This window comes from Octopus sinensis, linkage group LG17 (genome assembly GCF_006345805.1).
Source record: "Octopus sinensis linkage group LG17, ASM634580v1, whole genome shotgun sequence".
Classification (NCBI taxonomy): Eukaryota; Metazoa; Mollusca; class Cephalopoda; order Octopoda; family Octopodidae; genus Octopus; species Octopus sinensis.
Genome location: NC_043013.1, coordinates 49,192,726 through 49,198,491, shown reverse-complemented (window position 1 = coordinate 49,198,491; position 5,766 = coordinate 49,192,726). Strand labels below are relative to the sequence as shown.

Genomic DNA, 5,766 nt, shown 5'->3' with positions numbered 1-5,766 from the left:
TTCCTAAGTGTCATTGTTATGGGTATTTGTGCAATTACAAATAGGAACGGAGAAAACGAGTCACCTTGGAAGATTCCCCTTTTAATATTAACTTCTCCAAGGAATACATCACTTGAGTACAATTTGGTTTTCTACACTTTCATGCTAAGTATCAGAAAATTCGTGATGTTGTCAGCAACACCAAATATCTGCAGGCATTCAACGATCCAAGAATGAGGCATCATATCATGTCCCTTCTTAAAGTCAATCCAAGCCATAGACATGTTTGTATTATGCTTTTTATGATGCCTCGAAACTGTTTTATCGATGACCAAGTGATCCTTGGTACTCTGATAATTCTTACTACATCCTTTTTGTTCCCTTGGTAGTATTTCTTCATGTGCCAGGAAAGTGTATGTCTTTGCCGCACACATTCCAGTATCTTTCAGATTATCTTTAGGCATGCTATGGAACGGTAGTTTCCCACAATATTCACCTTTTTATCTTCCATTATAACTGTTGTCCTCCCAGTCACCATCCACGCAGGGACTGTACTTTTCTGGACACACTCATTCAATTGTGCTGCTAGTCTTTCATACACCGCGTGGCATCTCTTCACCCAGAAGCCATGAATCCCATCTGGTCCGAGGGCTTTCTAGTTAGATACTTTACCCCCTTGCTCTTTCACGTTACCCGTGCTTATGACAATATTCCTTTCTTTCTTTCCTCCTTGTAATTCTGTCTTGACAACTCCTATCCATATTGCATCCTTTTTATGCACCACATTATTTCCCCATAATCCGCTCCACAACTCTTTGGCTTCATTTGCATCAAGCGCAACATTTTCCCCCTTGTCACCTTCCAACGTTCGGAAGAATTGCTTCGGATTATTTTTGAACAATGTGTTCTCAAACTGCTTATTTCTATTCACAAATCTTCTGATATTCTGGCTCTTTGCCATGATCCTCTGTTTTAACTGCTCTATTACTGCAAAAAACCCGTTCTTCCGTATTTTATATTTCCTCTCTCATTTTTCTCGGTTGGTATTTTACCCCTTTTTCCAGTTTCCCCTTAACCATTGCTCAATTTCTCCTAGATCTTGCTTTGCCCACATTATGTCTCTTTCAATGCGTCGTTTCCACCATGATTCTTTTGCTCCACAATTTTTTATTCTCTTAAGTTGTAATTTCTCCAAAACAAGTAACGCAATAGCCCGCAGAAGAATCCTTGTTTGTGTTATGTCCTCCGTCTGGATGTATGGTATCATAGTATTTATCTTTCGTGTTACTCTATTTATCATATTCCTATCTACCTTTCTCATTCATGGGGACTTTTTTCGTCTGGAACATTCATCAAGTCAGCAAGACCTCTTTGAATTTCAAGCAATTCATTGACTAGTTGGTTCACTTTTCCCTGCATGTCCACCCACCACAGTATCGGGGTTTACTGTATAATGTTCCTCACCCTTACCAGCCTCATTACCTTTCCTTCTGTCTACTCTTCTCTCTGCTTTCAACTCTTACCTCTCTGTTTTCAATTCGAACATCCTTTGTAGCCCATCCGCAGGGTCTCTCAGACTCTCAATAATCCGAGATATTTCTACCCCAGTTAAGTAACCCTTTCTCTTAATCACTCTCACTTTGTTCATTAGTTTATTTTAGTCCTTTCCATCCAAAGTTTCAAGGTACGTCGGCCTACTCCGTGACTTTTTTCAGCTTTGCTCTTTCATGATGTTCAATAAGTGTATCGTACATTTCCTACGTTCATTTACGCCTGTTTTTGCGCATACCGAGTATGTGATTTGCTGTGGCATAACGACCGTTCGAGGCCAGATCACTGCCCCTAATGCGGGCGGTTTCGGACATGCCGGGCGGGAAACCTTCACCATGATCGGTTATAGCTTCATTCTCGCCGATATTCTTTCCTTCCTCGTCGAGTTGCATCATGATTTCATGAGTCGATCGTGGGTTCCCACGAGAGTTGTTATTGAGCTCCCATCTCTCGCTTCCTCTCTTTATTTGTATATACACGGGAACATGTATGTACATAAATATATATATATATAACGTGCTCGCATTGTATCACCTCCATAACCAGAGTGATTATCATTACCACCATCGTATTACCTATAGCATTTAAGATTGTCAATAATAATATGGATCTCGCTATATTGCTACAGATCTTCGTCACCATTTATCAAATACTCGGCAAGCGTTTTCCTTTCACTCCTTATACAATGGTCTATATTAATCAGTCCTCTGCCATCATTTTTTTCTTTTCATATACAGACTGTTTACGTTTGCAGTTAACGCTTAATACTATCTTTTGCGCTTCCTGCATGAATGGTAATCCATGGGGTCATTCTCAACTAATTTTTAGTTCCTTTACTGCTCCCACAATCACTGGTTTTGTAACCGTCTTAAGAGGAGAAAGAAAAGTAGCTTAGTGAATAGACCAAATTCTATAGATTGTAAGATCAGCTGTAGGCACACACACACACACACACACACACACACACACACACACACACACATACACACACACATATATATATATATAGTGTGGTGTGTGTGTGTGTGTGGTGTGTGTGCGTGTGTGGGTGTGGTCTGTGTCTGTGTCTGTGTGTACCAAATCCTCGTGTTGTTATTTTTTCTGTCTTTTTTCTCAGTTTTTTAAAATTATATATTTATATATATATCTATATCTATATCTATATCTATATCTATATCTATATCCATATATCTATCTATCTATCTATCTATCTATCTATCTATCTATCTATCTATCTCTATCTATCTATCTATCTATCTATTATCTATATATATATATATATATATATATATATATATATATATATATATATATATATATTATAAATTTATATTATTATTTAATGACGCCACGCATCCATTTCCAAGTAAGTTTATATATATACAAAAGATATACGTGTGTGTGTGTGTGTGTGTGTGTGTGTGCGTGCGTACCCAATAAAAAAACGGAGAAAAAAAGACAAGGGAAAACAACGCAAGGACTTAGTATATGCAAATATTAATAAGATGTTCAGAGAAGGAAAGAAAGAGTGGTTGTTTTAAGTTTCGAGCAAAACTCTTCTTCGGAAGCAGGAGACATAAGAAAGCCACCCTACACCCAAAAGGAAGAAGGCGAAAAAATCGCCAACATTCCACGTTGGTTACGTTTTCTAATGTATATACACGTGTGTGAGTGAATGTATATATGCGTATGTTTGTGTCTGTCTGTCAATCTATCTATCTATCTATCTATCTATCTATCTATCTATCTATCTATCTATCTATCTATCTATCTATCTATCTATCTATCTATCTATCTATCTATCTACCTATCTATCTATCTATCTATCTATCTATCCATCTATCTATCTACCTATCTATCTAACTAGCTAGACACAAACACACACACAGATATATATAGATAGATAATACGCACACACACACATATATAATCTACACACACACATATATAAATAGATAATACACACACACACACCTATATATGAGCGTCATAGTTCGCTGCAAGCATTATAATATCGAAGAAGAGTATACGTCGCAAACAACCAGCGGCCTACACCTGGCAACATTTGGAGACCGACTGCTGTTACTACTAACATAACTAGGTCATATCATCCAACAAATGGCGAGTGGCCTATAGCAACAGTTGGAAGTTTGTTTACGACAACGCTTAGAGATTCGATTGCACTAACATTCAGAGAGAGACTGCTGTTGCTAGCTTAACGTTGAGGGATTTCAAAGGGTTAAGAGAACCTGCGTCACTAGACATTTCTCCGAGGATGAACCTTTACGCTTAAAATATAAAGGTTTTGTTAAACTTGTCGCATTGTCACAAGCTTTCGTATTACCCCTTTTCCCCTCCTTACACACACACACACACACCATATATATATATAATGTTATGGGTGGCTAATTCGTAATTTTACAACCTAAAGGCAAAAATATATACGTCACTAAAGTGAACGGCATCAGCATTGCTAGAAATAAGAGTCAAAACAAACAACTCAAAAGCCAACGAAAGCGATATCTTAATAAGCTGACAAGAGAGACAGGCTCCCTATGGTCGCAGATACATCCAGATCAACGATGATTTCGCGTTCTGATGCTTAACGCATCTTAACGTTCATCAGTGGCTTTCACCACGCCTAGGTTAAACTCATCTCGCCTTGTCAGGTCACAAGATTTCCGTTGAGATAATGCGCTGAATTTAAAAACGGTTAAAGTGAAAATTATATTGGGTTGAGGAATAATTCATGAGCGTTTTTTTTTTAAATTTAAAAATGCAGGCAGAAATAAAATGCATTGGCAAAATTTTTTATGTTATTTAAAAGAGAATGTTTTGCTCTACAAAACAGCGTGTTTTGAGTTTTTAATTTTATTGATTTTTTTGTATTTCCCGATCATTAAAACGGAATATCAAGTGGACAAAACTGAGCACTTTCGAGAGCATTTGTTTTTTACATTTAATCGAGGTGTTAAGGCCGCCGAAGCTACTTGTGAGATTTGTGCTGCGCATGGAGAAAGGGCAATGCCTCAAAGTACCAGCCACCATTGGGTTTTCGCACTTCAAAAATGGAAATTTTGACCTCAAGAAGAGCGATTGAATCAACTTCTCCACGAAAATTCACGTCAAACGACCAGAGAATTGGCGGAGCAGATGGATTGCGATCAAAACACGGTGTTTGGGGGTAAGGTTCAGAAACTCGGCGCTTGGGTGCCACACACTTTGAGCGAAAACAAATATCAACGCTCCACAATCGTCACCAGTTTGCTTGCTCGACATCGCTCAACACATGGTCACAAACAGCGATTTCTTTAACTCATTGTCACTGGCGATGAAAAATGGTGCTTTTGCGTCAATATAAAGCAGCGAAAGGAATAACTCAGCCCCGACAAATACGCGACTCACGAACAAAACAAGAGCTCCATCCTCGAAAGATAATGTTGTGTGCATGATGGGACTGGGTAGGCCTAATTCAATACGAACTGCTTGAACCCAACCAAACACTCAATGCGGAGTTCTACGTTCAACAACTGCACCGAAGGATTTCAGCAAGAAAGACGGAATAGGCGAAATGGCGTCCTTCTGCAATACGACAACGCCCGTCCTCACATTGCCAATATGACCAAAGTCGCGATTTAAGAACTCGAATGGGAAGTGCTGCCTCATCTTCCATACATAGTTCCGCAACCATAGGATGAATTTGATCAGATAAAATGCTTAAATAATCTGGACTATTAATTCTGCCATGAAGGGAAACCATTGGCCGACGGATTTCCAAGATATAGCCCCTCCAGATCATGTTAAATTAATATTCAATTTATCACCCTCAATATTAAATTTTATACATATATATATATATATATATATATATATATATATTATATTATATATATATATATATATTATAATATATATATATATATATATATATATATATGACGGAAAACGTTGTCAGAATACGCAAACAACCGTTTCCGCTATATAAGGGTTCAACACCCAACTTGTCTGCTGTGATCATGGCTATACTGCATTCGACATATTACTTTTTTGTCTGCATGATACAATACACATTCGATGCTTCTAAAAGCAAGAAATGTTTGTTTACATACGTTGCTGCACTCACACACACACACACACACAGAGGCACGCCCAATGTATAGACAATTATGCGGATAAACATATCAGATATATTAAATATAATAGTCTGGGCATGAAACAAAATATTTATATAACTAT

At 37.8% G+C, this 5,766-nt stretch overlaps 1 protein-coding gene across 2 annotated transcripts in view; it reads right to left on the bottom strand.

Annotated features, from left to right (window-relative positions):
* Positions 1 to 5,766, bottom strand: part of LOC115220986 (contactin-2) — a 159,819-nt gene that overhangs the window by 131,921 nt on the left and 22,132 nt on the right. The window lies entirely within an intron of this gene.